The sequence below is a fragment of the Paroedura picta genome, chromosome 6 (assembly GCF_049243985.1).
Source record: "Paroedura picta isolate Pp20150507F chromosome 6, Ppicta_v3.0, whole genome shotgun sequence".
NCBI classification, from domain to species: domain Eukaryota; kingdom Metazoa; phylum Chordata; class Lepidosauria; order Squamata; family Gekkonidae; genus Paroedura; species Paroedura picta.
The window spans coordinates 31,745,798-31,765,268 of record NC_135374.1 but is presented as its reverse complement, the minus strand read 5'-3'; the positions used below and the strand labels follow the sequence as shown (position 1 = coordinate 31,765,268).

General features: G+C 45.2%; 1 long non-coding RNA gene across 2 annotated transcripts in view; it reads left to right on the top strand.

The window, feature by feature from the left end:
• The first annotated feature begins 5,719 nt into the window (after nt 1–5,719).
• Nucleotides 5,720–19,471, top strand: part of LOC143839643 (uncharacterized) — a 30,688-nt gene continuing 16,936 nt past the window's right edge. For both annotated transcript variants that reach the window (XR_013231808.1, XR_013231807.1), the window contains exons 1-2: nt 5,720–5,850; nt 14,392–14,537. This is a non-coding gene — a long non-coding RNA (uncharacterized LOC143839643). The remainder of the gene's footprint in view (nt 5,851–14,391; nt 14,538–19,471) is intronic.

The window sequence follows — 19,471 nt, the reverse complement described above, 5'->3', positions numbered from 1 at the left end:
GAGAATGGAGAAAGAGCAATGTACACTTCTAATCCTGGGGGGGGGGGGGGGCGGGATGACTCTAGCTGACCCCAGCCTCAACCATAGAGCTGGTGGAAGAGCTCTGTTTCACAGGCCCTGCGGAATGCTGACAAATCCTGCAGGGCCTGTAGCTCACCTGGGAGCTCATTCCACCAGGTAGGGACCAGGACCGAAAAGGACCTGGCCCTGATTGAGGCCAGGCGCGCTTCCCTAGGGTCGGGAATGACCCATAGGTTCTCACCCCCAGAGCGTAAAGTCTTGCAGGGGGCATTGGGCGATATTTTTGAACCATACATCCTACAGATCTTGCATATTCCAGCCAGCTGCACAGGCCTCATATACCTCTGACATGAAGTGATATGGTGGTGCCACAAGCAGGATAGCCACTTTTCATCCACAAAAGTCTAAAAGACTGTAGCAAAGGAACATGGCCTGAGTAATGAGTTTCGGGCCTGACCAAGAAGGCTGTTGCAGCTCTTCCAAGAGGATGCCTCGATGGCAAAAAATCCTCCATTTGCCATGCTGCTCTTGTTCCTTAGCCGTGCAGGTCTTCCAGAGACCTCTGACACAAACAGATGATTGATGATGGCACCACACCTCTTCCTAAACATTTCCAGCTCTTGTCAGAGTTGTCCACAAGACGTGCAAGGTTGAGGAACCGGAGCAGTCGGACTGATAGCTGCATGAGTTTGCCCTGTAATTTCTGTGAGCCATTTTGGGAACTCCTTTTTGGGCAGCAAAGCAAAGTCGAATGCCAAATAACCATTTCTGTGATAGTATTTCTACAGCACACGTGACAGCCCCTCAGGCAATTAGTCCATATCAGCCAATCACCTCCATTTAGCTTTAGTACAGTCAGTTTTGGAGTGTCTTTTGCTACGAGATAGAAGTGCTTGGCTTATAACACAAAGCCTTATTAACTGTTTCTTAAGAGAAACAGTAGGCCCTCAGTGGCTGACTATTACTCATGCTTGAATGTATTCTGGTAACCATTGGCTTTTGGGTATTAATGGAAATTTCATTTTAATGTGTGGATTTCATAAAGGGCTCTGCTTTGAACTGATTTCCCGAGGCCTGTGATGCCTTATGAAAATTGCAGTGGCTGTCTCTCCTATCCATTACCTGGCGCTGACACAGTATAAGGTTGGGTACATGAATAATCAAGGGTTTGCATTAACAGTGGTGATCTTCACTGCCTCGGAGCTGCTGGGCCTCATTCTGATGATTCAGCGGCCACTGACTCTGCTATGCTGGATTCATGACTGGGGCAAGGCACAAACTGAATGCTATACCTCCAATCTCTGAGTGCCCATGCTGGGCAGAGACTGGGTTACTTCTGTACAGTACTGTCGTATGGTGTTTAATTAAATGCTGAACAGCAATAGGTAGATTCAAGTGGATGGCCCTGTTGGTCTGAAGTATCTCCACAAAATTTGAGCCCAATGGCAACCTTAAGACCAACAAAGATTTATTCAAGGCATGCGCTTTCATGTGCATGCATCCATTGTCTGAGGAAGTGTGCATGCACATAAAAGCTCATGCCTTGAATAAATCTTTGTTGGTCTTAAGGTTGCCATTGGGCTCAGGTTTCTTTTGTAGCAATAGATAGAGTAAGGGGTGAGCAGCATTGTGAGGGCACCATACTTGAACATTCCACCGTCCCTTCACAACACCTTTCAGATGAGTGATGGGATGCGAACTGGTCTTGGCTCAGGATGTATATACAGAGAGAGAAGGGTAAGAAAAGACTGGATTGCACTAATGGAAACGGTTGCAATCATCAGGGATAATAGTCTTGTAGCTATCAGCAATTGCACCATCGGAAAGCAATTTCTAGTGTTTATCCGTGAGCCACTGTAGTTTCTACTTTGGCAGGGTCAGAAAGCTTCATTATCCCTGCTGAGGTGTAGAGAAACTCAAGCTTCAAAACCTTGCAGAGGTGTTTTATTTCTTCTCTCTTGCCTGATCTGTGCATTTTGATTGATTCTTTTGCCACTTTTTCAGATCGGTTGCATAAGAAATGAACCTTTGTCAAAATGTGACCATCTCTTTCATGACCATTTCTGAGACAGATTATCATTTCATCGCATGCCGTGTAAGCAGAATAAATAATGCCTAGAGATCTTTCCTCGAGTAGTCTTAACTTGCATCACTAGGGTGGACGATAGTTTAGGGCTTCCATCTTCCTTGGACTACAAGCTTACGTTGACATCACTAAGTATTATTTTGCTCTCTTGTTTGCTTTTTTCTTTATTGTAGGAACCAGTCAGCAGTCATTAGGCATAGTCAGTAATAGTAATGGCAGGCATCTAGTCCACAACTTATAAAAGTTTGGCACTCACAGCGAGAAAGAATAGCAGCTATTGCTGCTGTTCAGCAGGAGGGAAATGAATGTAGGTGTCTGTAGGGTAAAACACAATTTAAAAAATGTAGTACTAATATTTATTAAAGTTAAAAACCCAGGGCTTATCTCACAGCCTCAGTAAAATCAGTGCATACATGAATACCAGTTAGGCTTGTCCATTTTAGCCACTTTGGCAGCCATTCAAGCCCAAGGCAGCCTGCGTAGGGGGGAAGGGCGGCGCCGGTGGCAGGGTGCAACCTGCACACGGGTGCAGAGCTCTGTGCATGCATGCATGCACCAACTGGCATGCTGGCCACCTTGAGCTTGAATGGCCACCGAAGAGGCCAAAGTGCTCTGAAGTGCACAAGCCTAATGCCAATGTCTCCTCTGATCAGGCACGTTTCAGCATTACTGTCTTTATCGGTGGCCAGGCATGAAATAAAAACTGCATCTATAAAATACAGGACTTACAAAGATTGTTATATACAGCGTTAGCTCCTATACATAAAATTATAGCAGGACACTATGGACCTTAAATTCAGTAGACCAGAAGGCCAGATAAAACAAATTGAGTAATATTTCAAAAAAAGGCCCTGGTCAAGGTAAGCGAGCCTGATTGTGTTAGATCTCAGAAGCTAAGCCATGGTTAGAATTGTATGGGATACAGGCAGGCAGTGGCAAACTACCTCTGTTCATTCCCTGTTCCTACACATGCAACCAGCTGGGTGACTTGGGCTCACCACAGCACTGATAAAACTGTTCTGACCGGGCAGTGATATCAGGGCTCTCTCAGCCTCACTCACCTCACAGGGTGTCTGTTGTGGGGAGAGGAAGGGAAGGCGAATGTAAGCCGCTTTGAGACGCCTTCTGGTATAGAAAAATGGCATATAAGAACCAACTCTTCTTCTGTTACCTTGAAAGACCCAATGGGGGCACCCTTAGCAGCATTTTTCAGCACCGCTGCTTGGATCCAGGCAGTTTTTTTTTTTTAACTCCATCTCACCCACTTCCCCTCTTTACTACAGCTCTCATTGTTTTTGTCCATGCTGGACCTACAACCCACATCACAGCTGTTTCTGTGGTCAGAGGCTATCTTCTCGTCTTCTCTTTTCCCCCGGTGGAAAAGCTGATGGGATTCAACATCTACAGCCAGATCTATTCTTGCTGCATTTTCTTAATTAAACAGGACAATTTCACATTTCTTAGTTGCACAATTCTGAGAGGCAGCCCTTCTTGGCAGCCTGGGAAACTTTCTACTTTGTTTTAGAGCTAGGCAGAAGCAATTGCACATGAGCCCATAACTTGTTTTTATGGTCCTGCTGTCCTTAATCGTCAGTACTCTGCAGAGAACATTTTTCGAAAGAAAGCATTTGCAAGTGGCCCAATTCGAATGTAACCCTTTTCACCACAGAGGCATGTAAGTAAAAATACGCGTCTGGGAAGAGAGTAAATTTGGCAGGGAAGTTCAGAAAGCATGCAGAAGTCTTAAGCCATCTCCAAAGATCTTATTTTGCAGACTCGGTATGGATTTTCTATGCTGAACCTCCGGTTTTCATCCCCTGAAAGTAACTATGAAATGTGGCAGGCTCAGGCCTCCAGTTCTCTGGTGAGGCAGGTAAAGACTTTGGTTTGCTTGGTTTGCTTAGAGTGCAGTTGGGTGAGGCATGCAAGAGCACTGACTGTTTTATTAGTTCTACATGGACAAGGTTTAATTAAAATGGGACGGGTGAGATGGATACAGGAGCAGAAGACTGACACAGACTTTAATTTCCATTTTCTATTTCTCCCTGCCTTCTTTATTTCCACATGTTGTTTATTATCTCTACACAAAGTCTTTTCCTTTCCTTGGTGGCTGCTTTTCTTACCTCTTTCTTTTGCAGGTATCTTGGGGCCAGAGACTTAAAACAAAAGATGCTTCCTGTTCTGCAAGGATGCAAGGGAGGGGCTGCTGCCTCCCCTCCCTCCCCAAAGTATTTTGTTTTACAAAATGCAACTGCAGAAACTGCAGTCTGTCAAAAAAGAGAGACTTGTGGGAGAGACTTTTTTCCAGATAGATTTGCACTCAACTTACCTCCCTCCCATAAAAAGAACATACACATTTATCTTTTCCCCATTCAAGAAACAAGCAGGTGAGGGTAAACATTTCCAGCCTAAAAACAAGCCCGGAGGAAGGCAAAGAGACACTCTAGTCTTCTGAAGGAGAGGGCAGCTTCCATGGCAGGATTGCTGGGGGGGGGGCAGGGGGGGCAGGGAGTGATACATGACTCAATCTCTCTTTAGTTGGTCCCTGAGATGCTGTTTTGAAAGAGGAAGTTTTCCGGCCTGTCAAGAAGTGATGGCTCAGAGACACAAAAAACCCACAACAAACCCACACACTTTATGGTCAGTTCTGTAGTTCCATTTGAGAGAACTGAGGCAGAAATCAAACTTCCAGATTGCAGAAGAAAAGGCGCCTTCAGCTTTCTCTGGAAATGAGATGCATAGTATAACAGGCTTGCTAGCTGCTGCAGGTATGTTTGCTTCGACATTTATTTGTAAATAAAATACTGTGAAGTCTCCAATGCTCCATCATCAAAAGGAAAGTAAACTTCATAGTTCTGCCCCTTGGAACTTTCCACTACTCAATTAGCAGGGAAACAATATATTAGAGAGAGGTAATTGTGTGGAGTTCTGGGTATGAAATTAGATTAATTTATAGAAAATACTTTTGGCAACAGCCAGGAGCTCCTATTATCTTCGGCAGCAAATTCAGTATTCACATTATTAGATTTAGGGTTCATCTGAACAGAGTTTCCATAAGGATAAAATATTATAGCCCCATTGATGCTGCTCCAAGCTCCTTGCAGAAAATGTGTGACACAAATGTAATATGAAAACTGTTGTGCAGAAAAGTTTGGGGATCTGTTAGCTTTACTTGCAAAAGGATCAGAAATGGAAGTGGTACAAATAATTTTTTGAGAAACCTGAAACATAACATGATTATTTCCCATAACACACACATACATTTCCCTCCTTCTTTAAACAACTATGGAATCTAATCAAATTTCCTTTACTGAGTTTTGAAACACTAGAAGAAGAAGAAGAGTTGGTTCTTATATGCCGCTTTTTTCTACCCGAAGGAGGCTCAAAGCAGCTTATAGTTGCATTCCCTTTCCTCTCCCCACAACAGACACCCTGTGAGGTGGGTGAGGCTGAGAGAGCCCTGATATCACTGCTCAGTTAGAACAGTTTTATCTGTGCCGTGGTGAGCGCAAGGTCACCCATCTGGCTGCATGTGGGGGAGTGCAGAATAGAACCTGGCATGCCAGATTGGAAGTCCACTACACCAAACTGGCTCTCTATCTTTTCCTTTTCTCCAAATTCAGTATTCAGAATTCACTTCTGTTTCAAGATGCTCCTGTGAGTCACAGAAGCACTCACTCAATAACTGCATGTGGGCAGAGCTTCATACCCTGCGGGGCGCCCCCAGGACGGATGGGGTTTTGGTAGGTAGGCTGGCCAAGTGACTAATTAAAATTTTCCAACCTTCAATTGTCAACATTGCCTAAGGGATGTGGTCACTAAATTCCTGTTAACTAGCAACTGAAAAATTTGTTGCATGACAGGTTTAGAAAATCAGCTTTTCAATATTTGCTGAGAGGGCATACACTGATCATCTTTCTAGCCAAAGAAATCTACTGACAGTCTGACTCTCAAAGGGTATGTGGGACACATACCTCCCCTGGGGCTACTTGGTCAGGTCCCCTTCCCTCCCTTGCAAACACACATACACTTACACAGAGAGAGAGACTCCCTTCTCCCCCTTCCCCCTTACATGTTTGTTTTCCAACCTCCTCCTTGGTTCCTCCCTTGCAAGCATACAGACATACAGAGACTCCCTTCTTTTCCTGCCCTATTTCCCCCTTACCTGTTGGTTTCCCAAGCTCCTCCTTAGTTCCTCCCCCTCCCCCCTCATACACACACACACACACACACACACAGACTCCCTTCCCTCCTCCCTTCCTGTTTCCCCCCTTACCTGTTGGTTTCCCAACCTCCCTCTCCCTCCCTCCCACCCAAGCAAACACCCATGCTCCCTTCCCCAATCCCCCTTCTTCTTCCTCCTTACCTTCTCCTCCGGCCTCTGCTGCTGCCTTGGCCTCCATTGGTTATGCAGACGCTACCTAGACACCCGGGGCCAGCATGGCTACTGCCAAGGCCTCAGGGAAGGGGCAGCCACTGCTAAGGCCCCTGCTGGTCGTACAGCAGCTGCCTAGGCCCCTGGGGTCTGCATGGCCATTGTCAGGGCCGTGGGAGCATGGTGGCTACTGCTAAAGCCCCAGGGGCAGCGTGGCCACTGGCTAGGTCCTCTACATCACAGGTAGCGTTTGCTGGCAGGGGCTCATGGGAATTGTATTCCATGGACATCTTGAGGACCACAGGTTGACTACCCCTGCTTTACGTCTTCTGGCACGCTCCGTGGATGGGACTACAGATGTCACGTCTGTATGCATATCCGTTTGAGGACATGCACAAGAAGATGTGTCCTACATCAACAATGAAAACCTCGAATGTAAACAATGTAAAATCCCTAATTTCAGACAAAAAATTATCATTTTCATGTTGTGCTCTCAACTTCCCTGATATATTTACGTTGCTATACAAATTTGTCCCAACAGATCATGGCTCATAGTCATGTGGAGTATCTGCTGTCCTTTGGCCGGTTCTCCATCAAAGTTAACATCCTTTTTGCATGTATTGTTAGAAATCCAATGTTTCAAGAATGAATTCTGCAGAGAAGCATCATTGTCTACAAATAATGAGGGTGATTCAGGAGAAACGCTGCTGCCCATCAGTCAGTGGGATGTACAGGTCACCTGAATCCACCTTCTTGTTATGTTCAAATTGCTCATAGCTGATGAACATAGAGCTGAGTTGCTAAGGAAGCCGCGGCAGTAAAGGGCAAGCCTGTTCGTAGCTGATTAAAAACAGCTCTGTTGTACAGCTCAATTAGCCTACCTTGTGGCTATGATAGCAAGCTTATTAAAACTGGCAATAATTCCCTGGGCAGTGAGCCAGAGAGGTCGGCCACACTACAGCAGTCAGACAACAACTTGGCTCTGAGTTCCAAATACATATAGGCCATCATGGAACAACTGCGTTCATAAATTCTCTAGCTGATTATGCTGTGTTTTCCTGCATCCTTTTTCCTGGGAGGGGTCCAAAAGGCTAAAGACACAGCTTCTACATTAAGGTCAGTTCTGGGTTATTGCGCCCTTCCTCTTCCATAGGAAAAATACTTGAGCCTCCTCTAGTGGCTCATTCATGTCACAGCCCTTGATCCTGACAAGTCTTTTGAGAACCCAGAGAACAATGGAGAAAATGGATTCCAGGTTTGTCCAGATATGGATCTTGGTTTAGTCATCCCGTCGGTAATAACTTGGGTGTCACTGACCCATTTGCATGGAAACAAATATCATGATCCCATTTCTTCAATACATAGTTAGGGTCTAATAATGTCTTACACAATGGTGGATATATTAGAGTCCCAGCACTTTTTAAAAGTTGCTTTTATTTATAAGACTGCACCATGAAAAATGGTTCACAAACTTACATGGCTAAATAATTGAGAGTTGGCCTATACTGCTGCCTATAGCATATTGTAAGTCATGTCCTGCCATGTAATTTCTGTCATGTCAATATGTACCTTATGCTTCTCTTTCTTTCTGGTGGTTCGAGACATCTAATACATGAATGCAATGGCTATTGAATGTGCACTTGGGGGCAAATGGTAAAACTGTTTCCCTCACTTCTTCCCCAGTTCAAAACTGAAGTGGCTTCCCCCTCTCTCAAGAGACATTGTCCCATACACAGGACCTGGGAGCCTGCCAAGGACAGCTGTCACAAGTGCTGCTACTGTTGTTGTTCCCTCTGGCACACCAGTTGCTTTGATACCCCTGATCTGGATCACTAATCACTATCATCCCTATAACTAAATATAAAGTTCAAGTTACATGCAGACAACTCACTTCCTACCTGATTGTCCCTCTCTTGGAGTGTGCCACCAATAGGGAGAGAGCACTCTGCCAATGAGGACCAATCAGTTCAAATTGCACGCTGCCAATTGGGGCTGAACAGTTCAAATTGCATGCAGACAACTCACTCCCTGCAGGATTGGCCCTCCTTGGGGGTGTACCACCAATATGGAGAGAGCGCTCTGCCAATGAGGGCCAATCATGGGGCTTCTCTGTCCTCTTCTTCCTCTTCCTGCTGCTTGCCAGGTGGAAGAAGTGTTGGCCTCTCTAAAAGGCCCTGCTGCTGGTAAGTTGTCCCATCTTCAGCCTCTTCCCACCCTCCATCTCCCCCAGGTAAGGGAGAGGAGCCAGCTGCTTCCTTTGCCTCCTGTGTTGGTCTCAGGTTTCAGCTCTCAGCTGGAAAGATGCACAGACAAGCTGCCAGGAAGGCAGTGAGAATCAATATTTCAAAAACAGAATGCCAAGGGACAAAGAATGCAATGAATGTCTTAACTCAGTCCAATAAGTCAAGGGTTCATTCAGGCAGTCCAAGGGCATCAGCAGAAGGAACAGTTACACAACCTAGGCTTCCCAGCTTCAAGTTAATATAGGCTGTCAGCAGCCTCTCAGTTCTCACTCTAATGACTCACAAGCTTCTGCAGTCAGCAACTGTCTTGCTAAAATGGTGTGGTTCCTTTTAGATTAGAGCTCTCTTCCAGCACAAAGCTGGCATTGCTTAATTGGCTCAGGTGAGCCAGGTGGGCTGACAAGGTAGGTAGCTGCAGCTGGAGGCTAGGCAGAGAAATGATGAGCTCCTGCAATAACTTTGGAATCTAAGCCCTGGTTTATCTGCTGGGTTATGCTCTCATCCAGCTAAGGCTTGGGTGAAGCTGGGAGCTCCTGGCGAGGCTTTTCCTCTGAAGAGTTCTCCCTAACAGGTCCTGGTCTCAAAACACCTCCACATGGCCCTGCAGCTGGCCATCGGAGTGCTCTTTGCTTTCCCCCACCCTGCCTCTCCTCAGAGGGGCTGGGGGATCCAGAAGCTTCTCCCACCTTTGGGAGATGTGGGGGTGGGTGGGAAGTAGGAAGCCCCCCCCCATACACACACAAGCTGGCTGCAATGGAAGAGTAGTCAGGAATCAAACCCAGCTATTGAGATTAGAGTCTGCTACTCTTTAACTACTTCACCACACTGGGTCTCAAGATCAAGTGGAAAGGGGGGGGGAGCAGAACCTAGAAAGGTCACAGTGCAGGTATATGTGTTAGTGCCCTTTGTATTCCTGGGTGCAACAGGTTTTGCTTCTAGCTAGAAGATAATAACAGACCTATCATTCTTTAGCTGTGAAGTTTTATCCATCCGTGATACTTTACATAGCCATTCAAATGCAGTCTAGCTTTTCTATATTTTAGTAATTGCTTAAAGCTAATAAATTAAGAAGCAGTATGAGAGACAGAGAGAGAGAGAGAGAGAGAGAGATTGTGTTTGTACCAACTATTTCTTAAAACTGGTGTACAAGCCTACTTGTATATGATGTGCCTTTGATGACTTCATATTCTTTTGCAAATGTCCTTCCCTTTGTGATGGGAAGTTCAGGGCAGCCTTTACTGGCATGTATCCTTTGAGGACAGAAAGATCTGGAGTCTTATACTTAAATAATAATGGACAGGTTGAAAGGATATTATGGAGGCAAGTGGGCAGTCAATGCTAATTCCAACAGAGCACAAACCCCCAGTTCTTTGCCAGTGAAAACCAATGGGCTGCTATAGAACTATTATTGTCCAAACTTAAATCATCTTCTTTATTCAGTCTAGAACAGACTGAATATATATGTATTGGGGAACTGCAGTGCCAGCTTCTCATTAGTGTTTGTTTTCCGTCATGAGCAACCATGTCCTGGCTGGCTTGGAGAGGAAAACCATGCTCCCATTTGGTTCAGCAAAACAAACATGCAGCAATAGATTTTAAAGCATAGCTCTTTTTTGTATATGGGGTCAGGGTTGGGAATTCCCCAACCACACTTGTAGTCACAAGTATTTATCAAATGGCATGCATGGTATAGCCAGGAGAAATTAGGATTATCTGACAGTCCAGCCATGGGCATTCGAAGGTGGTTTGCCATTTCTTGCCCCCATGTAATGACTTCTGGTGCTCCTTGGAGGAACTACCACCTATATCCTTGGAGGCCTCCCATCCAAAAACTAGCCAGGGTCAACTCTATTTAGCTTCTGAGATCTGACAGGATCAGGCTTGCCTGTGCTGTCCACGTCAGGGTACAGCCACAAGTAATATTGGGGAACTAATGTACCCAAGTGCTCAAGGCCCAAAATGGCCACGAAGGACTGCTGTTTATTAAAACACCAGCAGCCATTCCAGCTTAGGAAACGGAGGGGATGCTGAACCCTCTTCTCCACCTACACTGAGCTCCCAAACCAGATCAGACCCCAGAGAACCTGGGAGCATTAGTTGTGTTAGAGAAGCCCTGACATAATTCATATTCCACTGAGCATCTTCTTCCCTCAGCACCTGTGAGACTTCATTAACGGGAACATAAATTTAGACAGTTATGTAAGGAAAAATCTATGAGAGCGTATCCTATTTCTGTACGTGTTGGTCATATTGAGTTCTTTACACATAGACACACCTGAAAGATTGGCAGCAGATTCTCTCTCTCTCTCTCTCACACACACACACACACACACACTGTGATTTGGTTTTAAAAAACCATTGTAAAAGATGTTCCAACCATGTGTACCATGAGTTTATAGAGAAAACAGTGGCCCAAGAAACTGTCCTGGAGAGATCACCGTGACAACCACAAACAAAATGTGTAGGGCCAGTTTTAACTTGAAAATGTGTACTCCAAATGCATTGGGTGTATTTGAGCCTTGAGGCACCATTGATTTTCTCTCTTATTTTTAAGCAGAGAATTGTATCGCTGCTTTTCTGCAATGCACTCCACCTAACTCTTACAAACATGTCACTATCCACAAAGCCGCCTCTTCTCTTTCTCCTTCCTTCACCAGGAGCGTCTTTATTGCCCTCGCATTTTCAAGCAGCAAAGAAAACAAAAGTCTGGTGCCATCTTAAACATTGACAGCTTTTCAATATGACCTTTTGTGGGTCACAGCTCACTTTTCCAGGTAGAAACGTGAAGAGATATATGTACGTGGGAATCTTAAGGGGCAGGCAGATGGTGGTGAGAGGTTTTAGAGCTTGGCTTGGGCAGCTGTCAGGGCTTTCCAAGGCATAAAGCTGGTTGTAACTGAGGTAGGAAATCTCTCTGACCCTGAAAGCAATCAAATTGCAGGTCAGCAGGGAAACCAGAAGGCCTTTGTTGTAGAGCAATATTTTTTTAAATTTAAGAATACATTTTCCTATTTTGGCATATAAAAGGTTAGAAATCAGTTAAAAGCTGTGCTTTTAAGGAGGGAGCCTTTTTGAGAGACTCTGTTTAAAAGCTGCTGTTATTCTTACTGTCCTTTCGCCTCTTCATACATTTATTGCTCCTACACTGCAGTGCTTTGGAGAGTGGGATGGCGGAGTGAATTTTTAAATTGATGACATTGTCAGTCTTAATTTGTTGGTAGCTGCCTTGTGAATTTTATAAAATCACATTTTAATTAACAAATAACTAACTATTGCTTATTAAAAAGTTGATCCCTCTTAAGCACCCTAATTTTAAAAGCGCCTGTTTGCAAAGCTTTGAAAAGATAACACAACAGCTGTTCTTTCTACACTGCACTGCAACACACACACACACACACACAAATTTCTTACAGCTGTCCCCTTTTGCTCCCTGCCATCACACTGTCAAACTTCTGCCATCTCAGCTTCTAATGTGGTTATCTGTATCTAATTGAAAATCAATATAACATCCATACTTGAAAAGGAAGCAACTAGAACTAGGCAATGTCCTTGAGTAGAGATTATTTCTTAGTGGTGTATGTGTTTCTATGTTTCTTTGTGGAACTAAAATAATATGGTATGTTCTTCATATTTTAAATTGCTAATGTTCCTTCAACCAGTTTTCACTCAACTTTCATCTTAATCTAATCCAGTTTTTCTTACAATGTGTTATGCATACAGATTGGGCAGATAGAGAGATAAAATACATCCTTGTCTGACATCTTTGCCAATTGGAAACCATTGTTTCCCCGTATTCTGTCCTAACAAAAGCCTCTTGTCCAGAGCATAGGTTGCACCTCAAAATCAGATGTTGTAGTACCCCCAGTTCTTTTAAAACCAAACTTTTTCATGATCCATACAGTTCAAAAGCCTTGCTGTAAAATATAAGGAAAACAAGCTGATTTTCTTCTGTATTCTCTAGAAACCAATGCAAATTAGCAATATGTTCTTTAGTAACTCTTTTCTGAATTGAGCTTGAATATCTGTTATTTCTTGTTTCATATATCTTTGTTATAAGATTTTGAGAATCAGTTTACTCATGTGAGAAATTAATACAATGGTCCAATAGTTGCTGTGATCTTTGACATTTCTTTTTTTTTTAAAATTGTAATGTAGCTTAAGCATTTCCAGGCTGTGGGCCATTATTCTGTTTTCCATATTTGACAGCATATTTCTGTAAAGAGTTTTGATGGACATCAAAACTACGGGTCCTCACTAAATCATCTTGGAGGTCCCATGTTCAGCCTCTGCTGAAGCAGCTGCACTGGTTGCCAGTTTGTTTCCGGATTAGGTTCAAGGTTTTGGTATTAACCTTTAAGGCTATACGCGGCTTGGGTCCTGCATACTTGAGGGACCGCCTATCTCCTTATGCCCCCCGCAGGGTACTTCGCTCTGCGGGTAAGAATTTGCTGATGATCCCAGGACCCCGGGAGGCACGCCTGGCCTCGACAAGGGCCAGGGCCTTTTCGGTCCTGGCCCCTACCTGGTGGAACGAGCTCCCTGAAGAGCTGCGGGCCCTGTCGGAGCTCTCTGAGTTCCGCAGAGCCTGCAAAACGGAGCTCTTCCGCCAGGCGTTTGTCTAAGGCCGGGTGATGGCCCGGGGCTAAGATCGGACCCCTCTCCCCGGAGGGGGGAGGCCAGTACTAGACTGACCTGGTTCCCCAGATTGTTCCACCCTACGCCCAATTATCCATCCGTTCCCTTCTGCTCATCCAGTGGGCCTGTACGGGAATAGTTTTTTAATCGCCATCATTGTGACTCAGTCATTATTTTAATGGGGTTTTAATGGGGAATTTTAATGGTTAATATATTGTATTGTATTAAAACATTGTGAACCGCCGCGAGCCGGTTTCCGAGAGCGGCGGTCATACAAATCAAATCAATAAATAAATAAATAAATAAATTTTAATGGCGTCAAATAGCTCCATTAATTTCTCTGCTACTTTTAGCGATTTGTTTCTTCCAAATGATTTGAGTGGACCTTTCACTTTACTTTCTAAAATGACAGGTTTTTCCCCAAAAAAAGAGTTCTTGGAAGGAATCAGTCATCCTTTAATCTCATCTTTATGTTTATTTAGTAAAGTTCCCATCTTTTCTTTAGTTTGTCCACTTAATGTATTTTCATGTTGATCTTTCAGCCCACCTAACCATGCTTTAAGAGCCTCTTGTGGCGCAGGGTGGTAAGGCAGCAGAAATGCTGTCTGAAGCTGTCTACCCATGAAGCTGGGAGTTCAATCCCAGCAGTCAGCTCAAGGTTGACTCAGCCTTCCATCCTTCCAGGGTCGGTAAAATGAGTACCCAGTTTGCTGGGGGGTAAATGGTAATGACTGGGGAAGGCACTGGCAAACCACCCCGTATTGAGTCTGCCAAGAAAACGCTGGAGGACGTCACCCCAAGGGTCAAACATGACCCGGTGCTTGCACAGGGGATACCTTCACCTTTACCTTTAACCATGCTTTAAATTTCTCCTGCATTTATTGGATCTTATGGAACAGATCTTTTTGCTGTTCTCTTCTATATTTTTATACTGGTTATTATAATAGTTCTCTTTGTCACTACATACCAGTTGTTGTAACAGTGAATTTAGGCTTTTGATTCTATTTCTGGTTCCTTTTTGTTTCCCATAGGAATGCCATAAAATCCACCCACCAAAGGAGCCATTTTCTCCAAACGAATTGATTTCTGTCATCTGGAAATGATGTAATACCTGGAGGATGGCAACCCTAGAGTAAAAAAAGAAAACCATAAAGAGATACCAAGGACTGGAGGGAAGGTAAAACGTGTAGCAAACATGGGAAGAGGGTAGGTGACAAAGCAGAATGTGGGGCTGGAAGGATTAATAGAGTCTAGGCACCCTTCATTTATGAAGGTAGACTTCATTTGAGTACACCTATGATATTTTTAAGTAAACTGACTGAGTAGTTCCTTGTATGTAATATCCAAAGTAAATCCCACTATGTTCAATGGGGCTTATTCTCAGTTAAGTACACACAGGATTGTACCCTCTCAACATGTGTTGTGTGCATGTGACATCAGGAATTTTGGTCCTTGTTATAATAAATATATTTTCAGTGAGCCAGGATTGACTGTAGATCCCTGCTGAGGAGTGCACACATACTGCTAAACCCAATTTTTTCCTTTTGGGAGGAATGAGAGTCAGCTTGGTGTAGTGGTTAGGAGTACGGACTTCTAATCTGGCCAGCTGGGTTTGATTCCCTGCTCCCCCACATGCAACCAAAAGGGTGACCTTGGGCTCGCCACAGCACTGATAAAGCTGTTTTGACCAAGCAGTAATATCAGGGCTCTCTCAGCCTCACCTACCTCATAGGGTGTCTGTTGTAGGGAGAGGAAAGGGAAGGCAAATGTAAGCCACTTTGAGACTCCTTTGGATAGAGAAAAGCGTCATATAAGAACCAACTCTTCTTCTCCTTCTCTTACTCCATCCATACAATTTGTATGATTGGAATGCTACGATTCAGCAAGTTGCAAGTCCTGGTTTTCTTCATCACATTTTCTTTATACATACTCAATTCTCAGCATGTACTTTTTTCATTACACGGCCATTTGTTCCTGCAGTTTTTAATATCCATAGCGTGAAGTGTGCACAAAAAGGGAGAGGTTTTTGGTTCGAGTCTATTGCACCTTATTTTGGAGGGGATGTTTCCAAAGAATCCTGGATCTTAATGCCAGTATGGAATTTGGATCTGGGATTTTTCAGAAATCGTGATTTTTTTCAGGCCCAATAGACCCAAGAAGAAAAATACCAATTTAATTCACACTGCAGGAGAAGCTGGCCCCAGCATGTGTGTGTCCCAGAGAGGTCTCTCCCTACCACATGCAGACCTGGCTGGGAGCTCCCACTTCCTGTTGCCCCAGTTGATCCTGGGCTGGTCCCTCTTGCAGCTTTGTTGAAACTGAGCTGTAGGAGAAGCCAACCCCGGTCAAGGCAGTGTAGAGCTCTCCACTCCTGCCGCCCCACCTGATCTTTTGTATAGCTGAATACACCTGAATAAAAGCGAGAGGGGGGGGGAGGGGGAATGGCTTTACTTGGGCTCAGATACACTGGTATCTGATCAGATTCTCTGATCTGTATTCAGCTTAAATAATACCTAAAAAATGCAGGTAAGGTATTTTCCGAGTAATTTTTCAGCTCAGTTTATGCTGAATGCGTAACCAGTCACATATAAGGGTATGGGTGCCCCCAAGATGACCGTCTCAAGCAAATGTCAGGTGTGAAGGAACTCATTTGTCAGGTGTGTGAGGTCCCAATTTGGATCAGGACCATGGAAAGGGGTGGGAGGGATTTCAGCCTTCCGCTGTTTTTACAACTCAAAATTACCTTCAGGGGACATCATCTACCTGCATCCTTGGAAATGAGTTCCATTTGCACCTGATATTTTCAACCTGATGGAACTCAGGCACTACACATTGCAAATTGTAATGTAAAATTTGACCATTCATGCCTGCCAGTGCATGCACTGAGTGTAAGGTGACCAGATTTCAACATCGGTAAAGCGGGACACCATTGACCGCGGTGGGGGTGGGGTGGGGGTTCTTGATTAAAAATTTGATATATATGGAGCAACAAAAAGTTTCATAGAATGCATAGAATGCAAAAATAGAATTGTAATATATATTTTTTAATTTCAACGTAAGTACAATTTGCCAGGTGCCCCCAGATGTCCCTCCAAAAGTGGGACAATCTGGTCACCTTAATTGAGTGGACTCTAGTCAATGAAAATTTTAATTGGAATACAATCTTGTTAGTCTTTAAGGTGCTATTAGACTCCTGCTTATTTTTGCCACACCTTTTTAAGATGGAGTAGAGAAGAAAGGTGAGGACGGAAGGTGAAAGACATAAAGTAATTAATGGCTTCCCAAAATGAAATGCAAATTAAATCCTAGGATCACACTGTACCTGTTGAATGTAAACATAAATTGCATCCAAAAGATGTGAAACTGAGCTGAACACATTTTAGGAGAGCTGGCTCTCCCTGTGTCAACCTCAACCCCAATGTATCTAAACCTTTTAAAGCCCATAATTCAGATTCTACAAATTGTATGACAACTGTTCCTTATACAGTTGCTTTATCTCCTCATTCTGTCTACCCCTCCCCTGTATGTTAAATAAAATATTTTTTTTTGTTGAACTGTTATCAAAAGTTTTAGAAAAGAGTGCTTTTATACCTTTCCAAATGGTTTCAGGATTGAGGTAAATCCAAATCTACTGGCAGTGATAGGGTGAGACAGCCTGATTTATTATCCTGCGGAGCGGATTAAATAAAGCAGTAAGGGCTGTTGGGGAGGAGTTAGGGTGGGCCCTGTCCGGGATAAAAACTTGGCTGCTTCGCCCGGCTGGTGACTCAGTGCAGTCTTCCAGCTGGCGCCAACAGTCTTCCGCGCCAACAGTCTTCCAGCTGGCCTGCTCCTCCTCCTGCTTCTCCTGGCCGCTCCAGCAGCCGGGAGAAGCCACAGCCATCGACCCCAGTGAGTTGGGGCCCACTCTGCATTCTCCTGGCCGCGGGAGCGGCCTCCGCTTGCCCTCCCCTTAGAACGCAACCCTGCTGCCGCCTCCCCCCCTCGTCCCTGCTTCGCCCACCACGAAAACCCACCGCTTGCCACCTCCCCCCTCCTCGGCCTCCTCCTCGCTGCTCAGAGCCACCCGCAGCTCTTCAGCCCGCCTGCTCCTGCAACTCCCTGGCAGGCCATGCAGCATGCTCACCAGCATCATGCCCTCCGGACTGGAACAGCCAGCCGCGCCCGTCACAAGTTGCCGTCTCTTCCGGGGAGGGACGGGGAAAGTGAGTGGCCGACTGCGCCGAGGCCAAGAGAACCGCCGCATGTGGTCTGGCCTCGGGTTGGGCCCTTCCCAGCTTCTACCGGCCGCAGGAGCTGCGTCTACGATGTGGTGAGGCTGCTCCTGCGCCCAGCAGAAGCCCCGGCCATGCTCCAGGGGGGGGGTTGGGGCCCTCTCTGCCTTCTCCCGACTGCAGGAGCCTGCGGCCGGGAGAAGCGCCGGCCATGGTCTGCCCTCAGGTGGGGGCCTTCCTGGCTTCTGCCGTCCACAGCCGTGCCCTCACCACGCCTTGGATGCGCCGAGACCGCTCCTGCAACCGGGAGAAGCCCCATCTACCGTCCGAACTCCGGTTGGTGGCTGTCAGCCTTCTCCCAGCTGCAGGAGCTGCGGCCGGGAGAGGCCCCGGCAATTCTCCGGCCTCCGAGGGCCGATCTCCGCCCGTCCCCCCCCGGAAGCCGTGCGAAGGCTTCCCCAGTGCCGCCGGCTTAGCACCCATTTTGTTTTGATTTAAAATGGGCTTTAGTCCTGGTTTTATAATAAAGAAACAACACTACAAGGGCAGCTTAGTCGGGGAACAATTTGTGGAGACAAAAATTTACGTTAGAGTGGGGAAACCTTCAGTTTCTACTGTAGAGATTCTCTGGCTTGACCTAAGTCACATGGGGTTTGCATTGCTACAGTGGCACTGGTTCTGCTGGGCACATTGTACTAGTTCTGCTGGGCTTGCAAAAATGCTTTAGGATGCTTAGGGCTAATCCTGCGTTGAGCAGGGGGTTGGACTAGATGGCTTGTATGGCCCCTTCCAACTCTATGATTCTATGTGCCTCCTACCAGTTCCTGCTGCAGAGATTCTCTGGCACTTTGATTCTGTTCTGCTCAGCTTCTATTGCCCTTGCTTTTTTCCTGTCCCCCCCAACTGAAAACAAGATAAGGAGACCTTCTTTGGGGGTACGTAACTCAGATCCTATGAATCCAGTTCTCACTTGTAGGGCAGGTAGAACTCAGAGACCAAATGGAAGAGAGTAAGCCTGAGTTCCCCTGTGAGTTTGGTACCTCTAGCACACTGGGGGACTATCTATCTACTTTTCTATCGTGCCATGGATTTTACTTACTGAACCAGTTCGTCTGGCTCTTACAAGTTCATGATGGTTTGTGATCCATGAACCAGGCCTGCCACAAACTCAACTGCATTTTCCTGGTTTGTGCCCATCCCTATTTGCTGAGGTTGCCAGTCTTGGATTGGGAAATACCTGGAGACTTTGGGAGAGGACACTGGGGATGGACTTTGGGGAGGGGATGGACTTCAGCAGAGTACACTGCCCCTTAAAGCAGCCATTTTCTCCAGGAGAACTGCTCTCTGTGGAGATGATCTGTAACAGCAGCACACCTGAAGATTGTTGATCCTGTGATTAGATCTTCAAGGCAAGTAGGCTGATTCTAAGTTATTGAATGTCTTTGTGGGTCAGCTGTGATGTGTCTGGGAATAATCGGGAAGAACGTGCACAGCTTTTTAGGCTTTTAAATTATAATATCCTTTTTTCCTTACGTGAGTGTTCCTTTTCCATATCTGATTCCGTTCGAATTGCTTTTGCTGATTTACAAATATTTACACTCTATCACTCATTATTATTATTTTGTCTTTGCACTCCTTCTGGTCTGCTGCATTTTTCATGTACTCATCTGCTTACTAAGCATAACATTTCCTTGTTGATTGCTCATCTTCACCGTTTTGCTTTGGCTGCACTTGACCATTGGAATTTGGTTGCCTGTGGGCATCCAGTCTTCACTTGTGTTCACTCATATTTTTAAAAAGGTGGAAAATGAATTTGTCCCAGCTGTTTTTCTTGTACTTGCAACCTTGGCCTTATCTCTCTTGTCTGACTTTTTCAATTATTTTGTTTTGTGTTTAT